This window comes from Rattus rattus, chromosome 3 (assembly GCF_011064425.1).
Source record: "Rattus rattus isolate New Zealand chromosome 3, Rrattus_CSIRO_v1, whole genome shotgun sequence".
NCBI classification, from domain to species: Eukaryota; Metazoa; Chordata; class Mammalia; order Rodentia; family Muridae; genus Rattus; species Rattus rattus.
Window position 1 is genome coordinate 203,007,827 of NC_046156.1, and position 20,442 is coordinate 203,028,268.

Below are 20,442 nucleotides of genomic sequence, written 5' to 3' on the forward strand. Positions count from 1 at the left end.
GGCCCTGGAAGCAACTTTTGAAACCTCAAAGCCTGCCCCAAGTGACACGTCTTCTCCAACAAGACCACACCTCCTAATCCTTCCCAAACAGTTCCAACTGGTAATAAAGCATTCAAACATATGAGCCGTAGGGGTGGGGGGCATTCTCATTCAAACTTCCACACCCTTTAACCTCATTTGCTTCTAGTCTTTTGCTTCAAATAACAATGGCCTTCATGATGTATCAGACCAACCCTTTCCTTCACACACACACACACACACACACACACACACACACACCCACACCCACACCCACACCCTACCTAAGAATTTTATTTAGAGTCCCTTTCCCTCAGATCCTCCCAGCATCTTCCTTTGCCTCCTCCAGGTCTTTGCTAAGATGTTACCCTCAGTAAAGAGGTACCTTGTATCTATATTAAAATATAGTAACTTTGTCTCTCTCAAAGAAAAAGATGTTGCTTGTTTTAATTTCTGTACCTCCTTCAAAATAGCAATATTTAAGGCATATGGAAAAAATTTAGTAAGTGAATAAAATATTACACACCAAAATGTTTAAGACTTCTCAGTGGTGGAATTACAAGTGATATGACTCATCCCATTTTTTATATGAGAAAAAAATGCTTCAGCAAACAATTTCAACCAAATTTATTCATCTATATTTAAAAACACAACTAGGAATGCTGTCTTGGTGATCACACACACACACCACACACACACACACACACACACACACACACACACACACACACACACGTAAATCTGAGCCAAGATTTGAAAGATATTGAAATGTTTTAAGTTTTAAAATTAATCCCAGTTAAAAAAAATACATGTAGCTCTAGGGATATTAGATTCATCAAAAATATAAAGGCTTGGAGACACTCCTACCTATAAAATGATTCCTTCTTTCCAAAAGAAACCAGTCACAAATCTTTACTGATGCACACCTTTTCCATCAGGTCAGCTCAGAAGTATATTCTTGGTGTATAACAAACCTAGCATTTCCTACTTAAGAATTCTACGACTAGTAAGAAAACCAGATACTTAAGAGGAGAGCAAGCAAGGCAGTCATCTAAAACCACAGGACTTCCAAGCTAGTTCTCAAGCTAACATAGAGAGAAGACAGGGCTTTAACTAAATGCAGATACTTACTTAACCAGTTTATTTGCAGAAGTATCAATTTTACTAAAGCCTGTCCATCTAGCCGACTTCTAGAACATTTAAATAAATACGATCCAAACCTAAATAAAATTATCTCAACCAACGATTTAAAAAAAGTTATTTTAACATCCATAAAAGCCATAGCTTATCAAAAAATTATTCAAAAAAGAACTCTTAAGTATCAGTCCAATGTTTTTTAGAACCCTTGAAAAAGGTCAATTATTAAATGAAGAAGGTATTGTGAACAAGACAAGCCTCAAGGCACACTACAACAATTATACATTGTAGCAATTTTAAAGATTTATTTATTTTATGTAGATGAGTACAATGTAGCTAGCTGTCCTCAGACACACCAGAAGAGGGCATCAGATCTCATTACAGATGGCTGAGACCCACACACACCATGTGGTTGCTAGGAGTTGAACTCAGGACCTCTGAAAGAGCAGTCAGTGCTCTTAACCGCTGAGCCATCTCTCCAGCCCTGTGGCACTTTTAAAGACCTTTCACCATAAAGGCTGTAGAACACGAAGATGCAAAGTTGACAAGATTTATAACCCACACTGGAATACTTCCTTTAAAATGACACCATTCTATTTCCAGTATCCTAAATGCATTTATTCTTTTCTGCTATTAAAGTTGCCGCTCTCTATCCACAGGAGACTGACACCAGGACCCTCCCTCATAGGGGAAAACTCCAAAAGTCATGTGTGTGTGTGTATTGCACCTGACTCTCAACATAACCCTCACATTTTATCTCTAGATTGCTGCTTATAATACAGGATGTAAATGCAGCATAATAGAAATGTTACATGGTTATCATTCTAATTTATTTAGGAAATGACAAGAAAGCCCAAACATGTCCAGTATAAACTTTCTTTTTCTCAAACGTTTTTAATCCATAGTTGAATTGTCAGATGTAGAATTATGAAAAGTATTAATTTAATGACATTAATGACATGTAAACTATTAAAAATTTCAAGAACCAAGTTCTTTACTGCTACAAAATAGTAATAGGTAAGATGCATTCACTAAATTAATATGCTTAGTTCTCAGGTGGGCATGGACGCACAGCCTGTTAACCCAGCACTCGAAAGGCTGGGAAGCAGCCACCTACATATTCAAGGCCAGCCTGAGGTTACATACAAGACCCTATACTTAATAAAAGAAAAAAAGAGGGAAAGAAAAAAGAACGCTCCAAAAGGGGAATATGGCTTGCGCGCGCGCGCGCGTGTGTGTGTGTGTGTGTGTGTGTGTGTGTGTGTGTGTGTGGCATTGAACAGTAATATGAGAACAAACTGGGGAATCGTAAATAGAAAGGTTTAAACTGGGATGAGCTTGGGGAAAGAAGGGAGTGAAATGTGCATATGTGTGGAGGGGTGGTTAACCTAACTAAAAATATATTTTCAAAGGCCACGTGGAAACTAATGTTTTTAAGCTACTGAAAAAAACTTTTAAGATTTTGGGGTTAAGTGTCCTGCACAGAAGGATAATGCTGCTTTCAGAAACCATGTATTACTGAACAAAAGTTACAGTGCCACGTGTGGAATACCTCCCTCCCTATGAGCAGTTGGCCAAGTACCTAGAGACTCCTAAAGCAACACAAGCTACTGTACTGTCTGACACTGCTCCTGACTGCCAACCGGAACTGAGTGGTATGAGCCCAGGGCTGCAGATATCACACCCTTCGGCTGCAGGAGACGGAGAAACCAAGCTTAGAAAGTGCTATGAAGGCTGCTGGAGAGGAAAAATCTTTAATGCAGAAAGAAACGTCTCTGACCAAGGCTTAGAACAGCACAGATTTGTGAGTATAAACATGAGTATTTAGTAGAAGGTCTCATCTTAAAGCCTATGGTCTCCTAGTCATGGATTTTCGAACAGGTCATCGTGCTTACCTGAAAGGTAAGTACTGTAGCACACAGCTTCTTTCCCCGTGGGTGGGGAGGTGGGGGTTGGGGAGAGCATAGTTACTGAAGAAAGAGTAACTGGTCAAAGCGTCAAGAACAAGTGACTGTTGAATGCTGAACCTCCAAGACTCAGGGGACACTGCAGAAGTGGAAAGAATGTGAAGCACCTATTGGTTGGAAAGGGATGCTATAAATAATGTGTTTTGGGTGTGACACAGCCATCGAATTCGTGACCTCCTCACAGCAGCTATTTCTCGGGCTCTAGTAAGCTTTCATTCACGGATGCAGTCACCAGTAATCTGCCATGTTTCAGGGTTACTGAAGGTGACTCTTGCAGCTCTCTTATTTTGTAGAATTGGCTTAAAAAACAAAATAACAGAACTTTTCTGTAGAAATGAATTCTGTGTAATAAAAGTCAAAGATCTAATATAATAAAAAAATGAATGGCTAAATACCAGATATTGAATCAAAAGGTTAATAGTTACAGGAAAATCCTGATAGTTTTTAACCTTTTGCAGTTGGAATTAAGTGACATTTTAACACTATTCATCGTATAAATCAAGATGCATACATGAAACTGTTCAGTAACCTCATCTGTGCCAAAGGGAAGAAAAGATCAGACACTGTAAACTACGACATTTAAATATGCTATTCTGAAGCCTGAAGACAAAAGCCTAGCTGTGGTAAATTATCGTCACCATTAACAATTTCTGAGTTTGGTTCTAAACACTATTGCACTAAATTCTTTACCCTTTGTGAATACTCACTGTTATCCTCCTTATGAAGATGAGGTATGCAATTAGCAGGACACATTGTATCACTAACATCCACACACATCTGCTCTAGAGCCCTATACTGAACCACTGGATGGAAGAATTATTGCAGAAACCTGAGTTTTCTGCTATCACCAAACCTATGCCTTGACCATAGGGGAGGGGATAGTATTCAATAAATGCCGGAAGAGTAAGTTCTTGGTGTTTTTGCCAGGAAAAAATAAAGTCAGAGTAGAAAAACTCGTGGTGGGAAAAGTAGAACGCACCGTAAAAGCTTGTTTTTAATGAAAGTATGCTTATTCGTTGTGTCGTGTTATGCTTGTAAGATGCTGTGTGTCATGAAACCCAAGCAATGGCTGAAGCAGATATGGGATTTGGACTAAGTATTCTATTTTGAGTTTCAAAGATACACACACACACACACACACACACACACACACACACACACACACGTATGTATATATATATATATATATAATCTAAATAGGCTAATACTATCATTTTATTAACCTATCTTTTTATTCTATTATAAAAGTAAAAATCATTCTTTTAAAGATTCAAATGAGAGTCTCCACTACTATTAAATGCTATCTTCACAATACACGTAAAAGTAATGCTAGTACACATACACAAATCTCATCAAAGTCTTAAGTAACTTTTAAAAAAGTGTTTAGCACACTCACTAACTAAAGTTAGACTGCTTTACTCTATCAACGACATTCCCGCAGAGACAATTATAAAGATAAACCAAACTTCTCTAAAGGAAGCCCTTTCACAACAGAGTTTCAATCTTCCCCATGTGATAAAGGTGATAACCTTTGGGGTTGGGGATTTAGCTCAGTGGTAGAGCACTTGCCTAGTAAGCACAAGGCCCTGGGTTGGTCCCCAGCTCCGGAAAAAAAAAAAAAAAAAAAAAAAAAAAAAGGTGATAACCTTATATATGAAACACAGCATCTGATGCCTTCCTCCACCCACATTTATTAACATCTACTCTTTCCCAGTATTGTTAGGCACACTGACAAGCGACATAAATAGGCAAGGTAATCTCTTCAAACTGTCCAGTAGGAAGAGAGAGAAACTACTGAATAGTCAAGAGTCACAACTGTAACAGCTATCCTGAAACGGTGATGAAGAAAAGTTCAAAAGACAACATCATCAGTTCCAGTTGCTACACTGATGACTTGATCCCCACAACTGATCATCTAAAACCTGTCCCACAATCTCTCATTGCTTTTCTACCATCTTCATGTAAGGAGTACTCACCGGGCAGCATCTTCAGACCCCAGATAAACTCTGCTGTTCATGTGACACATCACAACTACGACTTTAAAAAAACAAAACAAGCAAAACCCCTCTTCAGGTAACTAAGGGTCCACTCCCAGACCTATTCGTCCACTAAATCTACAATACTGAATAAAACACATGAAGTGTTTTCAGACACTGACAATACGTAAGATGGCACAGTGATTTCAGTGATTCCTGAAAAAAGGGAATGTTTCCACTCACTGGAGAGGGTTTGCAGACACAGCACACAAATGTAACAGGGCACTATGCTTAGGACAGAATAGAAATTGGAACAGCAAAGCAACCAGATGTGAGATGTGACAGGACCAAGAATTAGAGGAGAGAGCTAAGCAAAGAAGTTATACAGAATTTCCACTCTGGGTATTGAGAGGGGTTTTCTCATGTCCATAGCTGATCTCATGATCACAGCTGAGGCGGGATCAGGATAACAATCGAAATGTAAATAAGAAATACCCAACTTAACAAAGATGGAGAAAAAAATTAAACAGCAACCTTTATTCAATAAAAAAAAAAAGATTAAAAAAGTAGATACTGTAAAATAAATGTCAAAAAAAAAATCTACTTAACTGGAAGGTACAGGAATGGGAATGAAGTGTGTTAGGTTTTTGTTCTTGTTATCTGAGGAGAAAAGAACACCAAAGAATGTAAGTTGCAAGCCAAGTCTCAGATGAAAAGCTTACCGCAGGCCTGGTGTGAAATGGAATGAAGGGAGTGGTGCCCTCAAAGCAAGAGCCCACCCAGCTAATCCTGTGACTGGGAAAACAAAAGGCCAGAGGAGTGATCTGTTCCTGAAGAACAACAGCAAAGCTGATGCTGGAAGTAAATTATTTCTCTTTTGGTTTTTACAAGAGGCTACATTTAGGAGGTTGTCTTGAGTCTCAGAAGAGGCCTTGAACTTTTTGTTTTTTTATTTGTTTATTTATTTATTTATTTATTATTTTTGAGACAGTTTCTCTGTGTAGCCCTGGCTGTCCAGGAACTCATTCTGTTAACTAGGCTGGCCTCAAACTCAGAGATCTGCCTGACTCTGCTGTGATTAACATGTACACCATGTTCAGTTGAGACTTTTGGACTTTTAAATAGTGTTGAGACTGGGAAAGATTATGTGGACTTTTGAAATTTGATTAATGCATTTTGTATCATGATATGGCTACAAGGGTCTAGCGGTTTGAATGAAAATGGCTCCCAGAAGCCAGTAAGTGTGAATGTTTGCTTCCTAGTTGAACTGTTTAGGAAATTTGATTAAAAGGTGTGGCTCTGTTGGAGAAGGTGTGTCCCTGGCGGAGGGCTTTGAAGTTTCCCTTTGTCTTTTTATCTTTGCCTCACATGGTTGTTGTCTGACAGGTAAGAGCTCTTAGCTCCTGCTCCATGCCTGTCATTGATCATCATGGTAGTCAGGACTAACTCCCTGAAACTGTAAGTAAGCCTGAATAAACTCTTTTGTAAGCTGCTTTCAACATTCCGTTGCTTCACTGTAAGAGAAAAGTAGTTAAGACATTGATGTAAAAATACAGGGCTCGAAAAATTAACAGAGGTAAGGCATAGGCTGGCACACTATGAAGCTGGCTCTCCATGCCCAGAGTATGCAAACCACACCGTACCTATCATGATTTTAACCAATCACAGACAGATATGCTGTGAAAACCTTATATGCTGATGCTTTTCCCTTTCTCATTACTCTTTAAACAATACTAGCAAAAGAATTATTTCCATAGTACTTATGTTTTATTATCATAAATAACAATTAAAAACAGAAAGCTGAGAATGTAGCCCAGTGGTAGATCTGCTCAGAGAAAGGACAAAATAAACATGAGCAAACTAGTCTAATCACAGTACAACGAAGTCACAACTAATCAAACTATGAGATAATGTATGCAAATTACTTGCAAATACTGTGCCATTTTATATGAGACTTGAACATCAACAGATTTTGACATCCATGAGGCAAAGATTCCTTGAAATACAAAAGGATGGAAAGAATAAAGTTCTTACTGCCTGTGAGGTAGAAGCAGAGTGTGACGGGCGGGTTAAATGTGTATGGCTGGGGTTGGGGATTTAGCTCAGTGGTAGAGCGCTTGCCTAGGAAGCGCAAGGCCCTGGGTTCGGTCCCCAGCTCCGAAAAAAAAGAATCAAAAAAAAAAAAAAAAATGTGTATGGCTAACGGCAATGGTGATAGGCTTAGTGGCACACACACAGCACTCAGAGGCTGAGACAGGAGAGTCTAAGCATCTGTACTACATAACGAGGCTCTGTGAAAACAAATACATAGAAGTTCTGGTCAACACTGTCAACAAGTGCTAAGCTGTAGACAGGGACAGAGGCTCTGATAAACCACTGCACAGCACAGTGACTTCAGAAAACAACTGTCTTATTACTGCCTCATAAAACTAAATGAATCTCTTGATTGTCTGCCAGAAAGCGAAAAATCAGACAATCAATAGATTTAACCTAATCATGTAAGAAACAGATTTAATAAAACATCGTTTTAGTATTTTTAAAATTATTTTTTAAGTTTTATTTTAATAATGTGTAACTTTGTGTGATTTTATGTACCAGTTAAGTAATACATTCATTTTCCTTATTAAAAAAAGAATAAGAGGTTGAGAAAACGGCTTGGTCATAAAGAGCACACCACATGTCTCAGTTACTTTTCTATGGTTGTGAAGAGATACCACGGCTAAGGCAAGTTATAAAAGAATAGCATTCAATTTGGTGTTCACAGTTCCAAAGGGGAGTCTACGATCATCATGGTGGGGAGCACCGTAACAGGCAGGCAGCCATGGAACTGGAGTAGCACTGAGAATTACATCCTGTCTACATGCATGAGGCAGAGGCAGAAAGACTGAGAGACCTGTGGACTTGTGAAACCTCAAAGCCCATCTCCAGTGATGCACCTCCTCCAACGAGGCCACAGCTTACCCAACTGGTGACAAAGAATTTAAACATTTGAGCACGAGCGCTATACTCATTCAAACTACCAGACCAAACAGCTCTGAGGACTGAGTTCAAATTCCCATATTTAACAAAGCTAGATACAGCAGTATACGCCTGTATACACTGGTAAGTACTAAGAATATATGGACAGAGAGGAGTCCTTGGAATTGCTGGCCAAGCCAGTCCAGCCAATTGGTAAGCTCCAAGTTCAACAGGGGATCCTGTCTCAAAAAAACATGAAGAACAATTGATGTCAACTTAATATTAGCCTCTCCCTCCATATGCACGGACGCTTGAAAGTTCCCATGGCAAAGGTAGCACAGTAAGAATGGAAGAAGGAAAGGGAACCTGGTTGGCAGAATCTGATAAATATTCACAATTCTGGTTCAAATAACGGCATGTGAAAGGTCTCAAGGCAGCTAAAATGTTACCTTCATTTCCTCCTCTGAGAACATGCCACCTCACTGTCAGAAAGTGGACACTGAATGAGCCTTCAGTGACTGATCAAATAAGAAAGCAAAAGTCACATGGGTTATTGTGAGTTTGGGCTACAACAGGCTGCTCGGCTCCAGCCTGGCTTCTTCTTGTTGTGGCTCTGGTTTGCGGCTGTTGTTGTTGGTTCTTCAGGACCCACCAACTCACTGTACGCAAGCCAAGCGTGAAGTCAAGGCCCCAAGCCCGGCTGACTGTCCCGCTGAGACTTTACCATGCCCATGAGCAACCCCACAGACCAGCCAAAACTAAGCAGGTAGAGGCACACCTTCACCCCACAGCCCTCCCAAATTCCAAATTCATAAGCTAAACAAGTGGCCACAAATGTCTGAAGCTACTAAGTGCTGGGATCCTTTGTCACATAGGAAGCAACAGTGGAAATGAGCCAAGCTCTTGAGGCTGACAAATGCTGACAGATCCAGAACCTTTGAAGGGCAGTGATAAGAACACACAGATCAAGAACAAGAGCACCAGTGCAACACCAGCAGCAACAGGACAGCTGGCATTTCACTGTCATACTCATTAGATACTAAGAATCTGTGAGAGAGGTTGAGCTTTTAGGGTGAGAGGTACTATAGCATGGAAATTTTGATTTTAAAGAACACTTAGTTATCACAAATTTAACTATTTACAGGTCACATAGACTGTCTCGAATTTACTTTAAAACAATTTATTGGACAGCTATGGTGGTACACTCCTTTAATCCCAGCACTCAGGGAGGCAGAGGCAGAGGCAGAGGCAGAGGCAGAGGCAGAGGCAGAGGCAGAGGCAGAGGCAGGTGGATCTCTTGAGGGATCTCTTGAGTTCCAGTCCAGCTTGGTCTACATAGCAAGTTCCAGGACAGTCAGGGTTATATAATAGAGACCCTGTCTCAAAAACAAAACAGAACAAAACAAAACAAAACAAAAAAAACAAAAAAAAAAAAACAACCAGCTACCAACCAACAAAAGAAACATCGTGGGTTATACGCTAATCACTGAAGCCAGCCAGTGGATGTGTAAGTGTTAAGCAGATAATCATCTTCTGGTGTTTGCCTAAAATCTATCACAACATTTATAATACAAAGCTTAAATTCTTAAAAATTTATGAATATGTCTAAGTTCCCCAAATCTAATGAAGGTAAGGCTGTAAACTCAGGAAAAAAACATAGACTAATATGTAGGTTGATGTCCTCATGCAGGGGAAGACAGATACAAGATAAACTGAGGCCCGTCATTGAAGGGAGGCGAGGAAAAAGCTTTAGAAGGAAAGGGAAGGGCAGAAAGGAGCAGAGGCAACATGGAGGCAGACGTAAACAATCCTCACCATGCACCTCTACATAGATACAGGCTGTTATGAATATTTCTTAAGGGATATATTTCTATAGGTCAACTTATCTTATCTAGGTGGGCGATTTATAACTTTATCAATTGGTTGTGAGTTTATTATGTGGATGTATGTGGATTGAGAATTTAATATATAAATCTGATTGATAAATTACAGTTTATTGAGTCCTGATTTCATTGGGAGTTGGGAGTTTAACTACCAGAGGGTGGCTGTTGGGAGTGTGAGCAGAGTCCGTTGCAGCAGGGAACCTCGATAGGCCAGCCCATGCTGGACTTCTAGAGCCCTGATTTTACCAGGCAGTTGGGACCAGAGAGCTCACAGCTAGTAGAGAGCCTCCGGGAGAAATACTAACCAGAGATAAATCATGGTTGGTTCCAATATGGGCCTCTGGTGCCGGAACTAACTCTAGGGACCAGCGTGGTAAGGTGACACACTGGAACGGCTCACGGACCACCTGGGTCTGAGAGTACTTGGGGGCAGCATGGGAAGAACCCCGCCTGGCACAAGCATGGGATAGAAGGTTCCGCCTAAGGTTCAGGCATGTTACACTATTTACCCCACACTAATGATTAAGTATGAAAGTCTCTGGTGTTTGCTCTTTCCAAGCTTAATGAGCAGGCAGCCCACAGCAGGTAACTACAACCCCTCAGCACAGGGGTGTGAGGGGTGACAGAGCAGAGCCTCCCACACTCAGTGGCTCCTTATGCAAGCCTTAAAGCTGAATGAGGTATATATTTCTATCAGGTAAGAGAGGAGAATGGTGCTAACTCGCCATCACATAAGTAGGGTGAGGCTGAGGTAAGAACCCAAAACCTTACTGAGTCTTATGAAATGTAGAATAAATTACTGTAGCTTGCAATTACCAACTCCAGTGTACAATCTCTGTTGAGTATGTGTGTGATAATTCTAGTACCTAATGTTTGCCATGCGTTCTGTTAAGAGCTGAGGGGAAGACATAAAGAGAAAACACACCTTGACCATGTTAAGTTTCACCTCGAAGAAAAATGTCCTTACCTCTTTGTCTTTTGTTTTGTTTTAGATGGGGTCTCAGTAATGTAGCGTAGGTTGGCCTCAAACTTGTAATCTCCCTGATTCTGCCTGTTTGGTGCTAGGCATGGTGAATACTACCATACCCAGCTGAAACATGTCTCTAAATACAGAAGATAATTACAATATGAACGTAAGAGTGATCAACTCATAGACAGGGTGATACGTATACAAAGAGGATCCAGAAAGAATGAAACTTACACTTATAAAACCAGCACTCTAAACACGGTGTTAGTGTTAAACCAGCACTCTAAACACGGTGTTAGTGTTAAACGGCAAGCGTTCCATTTTCAAGAGGGAGGAAGACAAGGGCAAGCAAGCCAGCGGTACTCCCAGCTAATGCTGGGACTTTAGGACCTTACACACCTCACTTCTGTCACACAAGCACTGCTCTGTAAGGATTCTGTACCTGAGAATGGAGGGAAAGAGATCAACAACAGAGCACCAATAAACCCCCTCTGAGCCTCTTACCTATGTGGAAAATTTATATTTTATTCTTTACAGTTTTATTTCTTTAACTCTGGAAGGGTACAAATGTGTGCCAAGGGTGTGGAGGTCATAGGACAACTTGTGAGAACCAGTTCTCTTCTTGTACCACGTGGGTCCTGGGGACTAAACTTGGCCGTCAAGCTTAGAGGCAGGTGTGGGTCACCTAACTTTCACATGGGTATTTGAATGGAAGGTGTTTAAATTTTGGCAGCAAAATGGCTTGGTGGGTAAAAAGCAGTTTCTACACAGGTTGACAAACTGAGTTCAATCCACAGAAACCATGGAAGGACCTCCACATGTGCCCTTACACGCACAGACAATAATAAAAAATAATTTTTAAGAATTCCATTAATTTCATTTTTGGTCTTCAGCACACCAATACTTAAAAAAATACTTTTCTTTCTTTTGAAAAGTGGGGAGGGACTGGAAAGGTTGCTCTTCCAGAGGTCTGGGTTACAATTTCAGCACGCACATGGGCTCAGTCCCAGGGATCAATGGCCTCCTCTATGGGTTCTAAATACATACATGGCACACAGACACACATGCAGACAAAACACCCGTATACGTACTTCTAAAACGTAATTATTAGTGTGTGTGCATGTGTCTGTATACATGGCCATAGCAGAAGTATGGAGGTCAAAGGGCAACTCTGCGGACTTGGTTCTCTCCTCCTACCTTTCCGTGGGTTCAGGGGATCAAAGTCAGGTTGCTCGGTTCCCAGCACATACTTTTACCTGCCGGGTCACCTCATCAGCCCCCATACTTCTCATTATAAACGAAGCAGACGTGGAACTGCTTCCTCTTTAAGCAGTTAAGTCCTCTTTCCCTTTGTCCTCTTTAAGTGCAAAATAAAGAAAATAGAGTGAAAATTTTTTAAAAAATCGCAGAATAACAACCATCATTAGTCACTCTATTTAGTATTAAAACACTGTTTTAACAACCCTCTAATTGCTTTATCCATTTATCTGCATAGTTCTGTCCCTGTCTTACAGATATGAAAACCGAGGCGCACAATTATTAGATTGTGAGCCTCTGGAAACCTCAACTGTTAAGCGAGTGGTTCTGCACTGAGTCAGGACTGTATCATACTACAGCCACAGCCCAGGTAACCTAAAGCCCTAGCTCAAGATCTAAAAAGATTGCATGTTAAGAGCTTCACATGCAATTCTGTTTTGTAGAGAAAAGAATAAACTCTTCAACATCTTTAAGTCTCATCTCTCATTTACTATTGATTTATCCAATGAGCAGTTACCATAAACCCCTTAAGCATGCCAGACCATCACAAAATTAAAACACTGCCCATGCTATCATGACATGATCAGAATTAGTACAGGGTCCAAGTTCTTTGAGTGACTTAGAAAGACAGAAAGACTGAAAAATATTTACTGAAAAAAGATAAGATAACTTGAAAAACAGTTTCTAAAATAATGATATATTGAGTTCTTAGTAGGAGTCAGAGCATCATTTAATCACTTACGCTGATTAACTTCTTAGATCTTCCTAGATAGAAAAGAAAAAGCCTTATTCATGGTTTTATACACTTTGATTTACCATGAGTAAATGTGCTGGATTGTGAGAGGACTATTAAATATATTAAATACAGTCTCAACTCTCAAAAAGCTTTAAACGCTCTATAGGGCTTGGTTCAGGATGTTTCAATGGTGGCTAAATGTACAGTTACAGCTCAGTGGTAGAGAGGTTTTCTAGTTTCTGTAAAGCCCTGGGTTTAGCCCGTCATACCTGGGGAAGGGCCAGCAGGGGCTCGGGAGGGGAGGGTGGAGAAAGGGGGAAAGAGGAAGGGAAGGAAAGAAGGAAATGGTGTTTTTCAACAAATTATTATGAAATTGATCTTCCGAGACTGCAGAATGTTCTCAAAGAAGAAAACAAGCAACTAAAGGGAAAACATTAAAATAATTCTGAAATCAGGTGTGGTAGCCCATAACTTTAACCCAGCAATTGGGGGAGAAAGGCAGGTAAATTTCTGTGAGTTTGAGACCAGCTTCATCTACACAGCCAATTCCAGGCCACCCAGTTACATGGTCAGACCCTGTCTCAAAGCACAAAACAAACAAACAAAAAACCTGAACAGAACACTAAAAATTAGACCTAGTCCTTTCATTTTTCAATAGAACAGAAGCTATGAAAATTATTGTGCCTACTTGAGTAGGACAGTCAAAGATCACCCAAACCTACGGTCACTACTTCAGCGGGGCCTTAAGCTATCAGAGGCCATGGCTGGCAATCTCTCCCAGGATTCCCTCTCCCCAGGCCTCTGAGTATGTACTCAGAGATGGATTTGTCATTTTTCACTCACTAGACTCTAGTTATTAAGCTATAACCTTCATAAGGCAAGGCTTTGTTTATAGATTGATTTGTACATTTACAACAGTGCCAGACACATTAATATATGTTAGAGAACCCAGAGAGCAAACTGAGACAGTGCAGTCTACCAACTAAAGAGCTCCCTACGGGTCTCCTGCCCTTAAGGCACAAACAACACAGTCCTAGCCTTCCTTTCACCTTCCCCTCGGCTTCTGACAAAGACGTCTCTCTTATTAACAGTTAACTATTTTACCTAGGTTCCCTATCACATCCTGTCCTATGTTTCAATAATTTTCCCTTTGTCACTTTAAAAATACTTCCAGTTGCTGATTCTTTTCTCAAAGAATGCCTATATTTTTAAAAACAAAACTCAACTTCCTGAACCTTATAGAATTTTGAAGCTACACTGATTTACAGATGTGTGTGTGTGCGTGTGCGCGCGCGCGCGTGTGTGAGAAAGGGAGCGTGTGTGTGGTGTGTGCTCTGCTCTCTCGTGCTCTGATCTCTCACTGAGCCTGGATCCAGCTGGTCTCCAGCAAGTGCAGGGACACTCCTGTCTTCTTCACCTGTGGGGTATGAAGTTCCAGGCGTGTGACCGTTATGGGCTTTTTACATGGTTCTGAGGATCTGAACTCACACCTTCGCGTGAATCCTCTTATTGCAGCCTTTTTCCTATCCACAAGATACTCTTCATTAAAACAGACGTCTGTTTCCAATCTGCTCCTTCATCCTGCACCCTCACTCTGTAGCAATTTGGTTTCCAAGGCTGCGCAGTTTTCAAGGCAGAGTCTTTAAAGAACTCTGGGAGCAAACTCACTGTGCGCTCCTTACCTCCACTGGTCCCCGGTGCACCCTTCTTCAAGCTCATTTTCTTAATTTGCATGACATGTTCTCTCACCTGACAGTTCTCCCAGCTCCTCTGCCTGCTCCCAAAGTGATGGTTCCCAGAGAAGCCTAGCCTGTTCTTTTCTATAAATACCCTGCATGAGCTCATCCACACTCACAGCATCAAGCAATACTTATATAGTCTAATGATTCCCAAAACTCTATCCCTAGCCAAAGGATAAGATATCCTCAATGATGATGACCTCAACTTCCAATCACCACCTGTTTCCAGCTGGTTCTCTACCTCAGTTCATGGTTAAGCAAGCTACCTTATTTATTCCCCTACTCTCCAAATTTATCTAGTTTACTGTCAGCTCTAAGATATGTCACTATTAAATCTCTTGAATCCATGCCCTAGGCAGTGTTATAACTCAAACAATTACTCCTGACTTAACTCCTGCAACTAACCTACGTGGGAGTTAAATTCAAATGTCTTTCCATTCCAGTTACTTTTTACACACACAGCACTTGCCCACACTGTGGACTGGAGGGTTGATAAAACGCAAGGATGCTAATAACTACTAGTTGGAAATTACTCTACTGGTCACCATTACTTAAAGCAATAGCATTAGTTTCCTCTTTATTCATGTCTACTTTTATGTTTTATTATATATAAGTATGTCTATTATATAAGTTATGTGCCTATTATATAAAATGTACTTATATATAAAAATATACATGCATACAGGACATATAATTTATAAATATATCTTGTGAAGAAAGACACTTCAAATCTTTTATGGTTACAAGCACATAAAAATACATGAAAAACACTAACCTGGGTGAAATGAACAATACTTTTAACACGATAATCATGAACTGGCCCCAGAAGCTTTCTATGCACATCTCTCTTACATACCTTACCTTTCTAACAAGGATACTTTTACTCCAAAACTACTCACACTGTCTCCCCACCTGAACTGTCCCAGTCGCCTTCCTCACATCTTCCTTCAATTTTTCTATTTTTCAAGCCTCAACTCAAACTTATCTGTCTATATCAAACGCCTGACTGTCCAAGGAACTTCCTTCTCTGCATGCTCAAACTCTATTACAGTATTTAGTATACTTTCTTGTTTACATGTCTATTAACAGGATCTAGCATGACTCATGACACAAATTAAGTGCTTAATGCTTTGTTTTGTTTTGTTTACAAGTGCTCAAGAGGCCCAGTGTCGGAGGACACCCACACTTTGATTTGTCCAACGCAGCAGGGAGAGCAAGTTATGCTGGGGTCTCTCTCTCTCTCTCTTTTTTTTTTGTTTTGTTTTGTTTTGCCTGCCCCCCCCCAAGTATTTTTTATTTTAGTCTATGTGTAGTAGTGTTTTGGCTTCAAGTATGCCTGTGAACCATGTATGTGTCTGGTGCCCAAGGAGGCCAGAAGAGGGCGTTGCTGGGAATCAAACCCAGGTCTTCTGAAAGATCAACAACTACTCTTAGCCACTGAGCCATCACTCCAGCTCCCCAATTACATTATTCTTGAGTTTTCCGCTATTAGTTACAAACAAATTTCTAGAAAGTATTTTTGTCACCGACCAAACTCCACCCAATTACTCAATACCATCATCCCATTCTAAAGACGCCTTACAAAAATTCAAGAACTGAAGAATCAGCGATTCTGATTAAACATGGCAAAAAATGAGACACATTCATCTTCCTTTTCTAAAGTCTCATTTAAGTCAAAGTGAGGGAAGAAGGAGGTATAATTCCATAGTATCAAAGAACAGAAAATGAACTTTTCAAGTTTGGGAAGCGAAGTGCACACTAGCTGAGTTGGCAGTCCAAGGGAATGTGAACGTAACCACGAAGAAAGAATTAAGGGAACAGCCTGCTGACCGGAAGACAGAGGCAAGGTGACTGCAGAGGGCTGAGGTGCAGGACTTAACTAGGGCTTTGCTGAAATTTTAATAAGGAGCACTGGGATCCTGACTCTACCTCCGTTCTAACATCAATACCTTTTCCACAAAAGGGAGAAGAGCTTGAAACAGGAGCATTAGGAGAATAGGCTACAAACAGAGCCAGACCCTCCCAAAAGACCCTCCCTCCCCTGTAACAGGAAATATACTTACCTTATCTCAGAATTCTAAGAGGTGCAGATATGTGTGTTTGTGTGTGTGTGTGTGTGTGCGCGCGCGCGCAGAACCTTCTTTAAAGAAATTAAAATCGCATACGTGTGTGAAAAGAGGTCTGTTATCCAACAAACGGGCAGTTCATAAAGAGTGAAGAGGAAACGGGTAAGAAAATATTCCTGGCCAGGCAAGATAGCACACATCTATAATCCAGCATTTAGAAGGCTGAGGCGGGATAGTTTAAAGCATGAGTTATGGAATAAGACCCTGGCTCAGGAAGTAAGGAGAGGAGGAAATTATTCCTTTAAAATACAAGGAAATCTCCAAATTTAGGGAGATGCGTTTGCAAATGCTAAAGAACAAATGGTTAGAGCATTTTTTTTTTCAGAGCTGGGGACCGAACCCAGGGCCTTGCGCTTGCTAGGCAAGCGCTCTACCACTGAGCTAAATCCCCAACCCCAGAACAAATGATTAGAAAGTGAAAACGAAAGCAGAGATGGGAGTCTAGCTCAGGGGCAGAGCGCTTGCCTAGCATACAGGAGGCCAAGGGTTCAATCCACAACACTGCAAGTACACAGACAAATACGAGCATCCAAGAAAAACACCCCGTGCTTTATCATCTAGAAGGTTCAGAGCATCAACAATACAAGAAACAAATGGCAGAAACAATCAGCTTCCACAGCACTAAAAACTACAACACAGTAGGTTAGGAGTCTTTACAAAATGTTTTTCTAAATAAATACAGTCAACTACTGGAAGAGAACAATTTTACATATATAACACCTGAAAAAGTTATCTTCTACCTCACCCAGAATTATATATATATTATATATATATAATTCTGGGTGAGGTATATATATAATAATATGTATGTAACAATTATAGCAAAATGTGTTGTTAAAACACAAAAGACATACAATATCCAGCAAATGAACTAAATTAGAAGGGAAGTTCTGGAAGGCATAGAGAGTAACCAGTCCATGTAGAAACAGAAGTATAAATGGCAATTCTTAAAGGTTAAAGACTTTGAAAAAAAAGAAGAAGAACCATGTGCAGTTGGTATGATATGCCGATTTTAAGATGGCCTCCAAGACTGCCATTTCCTTGAGGGCACTTTGTGCATAATCCCCCCCTCCCCCAAGCAGTGGTTCTCAACCTGTGCTTTCACAGGGGTCATCCAAGACCACAGTTAAACCCAGATATTTGTATTATGATTTATAATAGTAGCAAAACAGCAATTTTACGGCTGTGGTTCAACACAACATGAAGAACTGTAGTGAAGGCTCGCAGCATTAGAAGGTTGAGGACGCTGCTCTGGAGCAGAGGAACTGTTGACCATAGAGCAGGGGTGCACACAAATCTGCTGACTGCGAGGTAATCAGCAGGGAGATTATTATCCTAAGTGGTCCAGACCTATGCAGATGAGTTCTGTAAATGGAGAGCCAAGGAGGCTCCTTGGTCTGGAAGGCACACGGCAAGCAAAGAAATTAACTCTAGTGACAACAACAGGAATATGAGAGTCGGTGTCAATGATCCCAATCCTAGCTTCCACCTGGAAGATCCAGCTATCACTGCCTGGACAGTTTACCCACAGAAACTTCTATATAATAAATTATCTTGAAACAATAAATTGTTTTAAGCCAGTAAAATCTTACTAGTTTGTCACAGAGCAATAAAAGCCTAATATTTATGACACACAATGCAACCTGAAACTAAGTAAAAATCAGTAATTTAGAATAAAATCATATTTTTTCTTAAAACAGAACACCTCAGAAGTCAAAGCTACATCAGGTATTTTTATAAACAATGCATTTCGGGTTGGGGATTTAGCTCAGTGGTAGAGCGCTTGCCTAGGAAGCGCAAGGCCCTGGGTTTGGTCCCCAGCTCCGAAAAAAAAAAAAAAAAGAACAATGCATTTAAAAATGCCAGAAAGCAAGAGAAACCATTAACAGAAAATGGTCATACCTGTTAAGTATGGCTAAAGACGCTCAGGTTCAAAGGGATTGGCTTCAGACTGCCCTGGATCTCCTAAATTACAAAGAATAGGTCTGCTGCTAAATCAGGTGCTCCTGCCCCCAGTTTGTCAAAGGGTTTTTCTAACTTTAGAGTCTATGGATCGTGCCTAGGGAAGGAGGTAGGGAGGGAATGGGAGACAGAGGCACTTTAAGAATCAGATAAGCTTTCTGACTAGACAGAAGTTCTCACTTTCCTGAGTTTCACTGAAGGAATGCAGGCATCCCTCAGTAAGGTCACTAGCGTAGTAGTAGCAGCAGCAGCACCAGCAGCAGCAGCAGCAAACTCACTCACAGAACAATTTTGGTTTTCTTTTTAACAAGCCCTCTAGGTGGTGCTGATAGAAGCTCCCAATTGAGAACCACTAATCTAGTGTTAATTTCTGCCCATATCATTCTATAATCTAGTTTTCTTCCTGCTGTAGCTCAAAAACTGCATCTGACCTAACATTCCACAGTTGCTATAAATGATAATAACAATAGTTTGTAGAATCAATAATAGATCAGGCTAGAGATGTGCTTCTTTGACTAGAAGGGTTTTAGAACGTGTTTAGGATGTGGATGGTCTCTCCGCTCTCTCAGTCCTTACTAACTTCTAACCTACGCCTTTTAACCTTACACTGTCACGTGTGCTTCTGACTAGCTAATGGCTTCACTAGAGTTCCGGAGGAAGTAATTACAAAAGAAGGACAAATCTAGGGACTAGAGAGATGGCTTGGCACTTAAGAGCATATGCTGCTGCTCTTAGAGGACCTGGGTTCAAATCAGAACCCACATGGCAGCTCAGAACAGTCTGTAACTCCAGTTACAGGTGATCCCTCTTCTGCCCTCCATGAGCACCAGGTAAGTGTGTGGTATAACATTCATACACATGAAAGAAAATACTTTTTTAAACAGTGATGACGAAGTAGAATGTGGTACAGTATGGCCCAGCTTTTGCTTACAGATTAGAAATGCAAGTGACATAGAGACCATGTGACTCAGAAGCTGCAATGTTATACCCTGGCCTTCCACATGTAGGTCTGTGCTTTTTAGCACAGGGAAAATATTCCAAAATGACATCTTAAGTGTCGTCCCTCCTCCCTGCACCAGCCTGAGATCTTCAGAGAAGAAAGATTCTATCTGCATAAGTATTCCAGGGGCTGAAGTGCCCAGTAACTACAAGGAGGGCTTGGCTTATAAAAATTTCAATTTAAAAATCACTGAAACGCTCTATACCAAACATGTGCAATAATGTTGAATCACTTAAAGTACTTCAATAGATTCCAAATCTAATGCATTAAGCAGATTTAAACGCATTAAAGTAAAACGCAGAGTTTCATCATCTTAAAGACAAGAGACATGCATTTAAGGAACTCACCAAGATACCGAGCTTGCACTAAATGCGAATGTTTTATTAGAACTATAAGGGACTAAACACAGCTCTCCGAAGCCATCGCTGAGTAACCATTCGGGTTCCCTGAACCAATGACAAAAGCTCCAGCAGCTGCAAGATTCAACACATGCTCTGTCACTTCATAGTTGTACAACATTCCACTAGTCACGTGTTCGATGGAGCCCTTTCTCTATAAAGATGCAGACAGCATTAATACTCTGGTAACTGTCAACAGAACAGTCCTTACATTTAAAACAGGTTTTGCTGGAACAGTACAATAACTACTTTTTGGTCAATCTTTAACATAATGAACCAAAATGTTAGGTGTAAAAGCTAAAACTGATAAAATACCTA

At 40.5% G+C, this 20,442-nt stretch overlaps 1 protein-coding gene across 1 annotated transcript in view; it reads right to left on the minus strand.

Annotated features, from left to right (window-relative positions):
- Homer1 (homer scaffold protein 1) overlaps nucleotides 1-20,442 on the minus strand; it is a 103,838-nt gene that overhangs the window by 72,608 nt on the left and 10,788 nt on the right. The gene's annotated exons all lie outside the window — the stretch shown is intronic.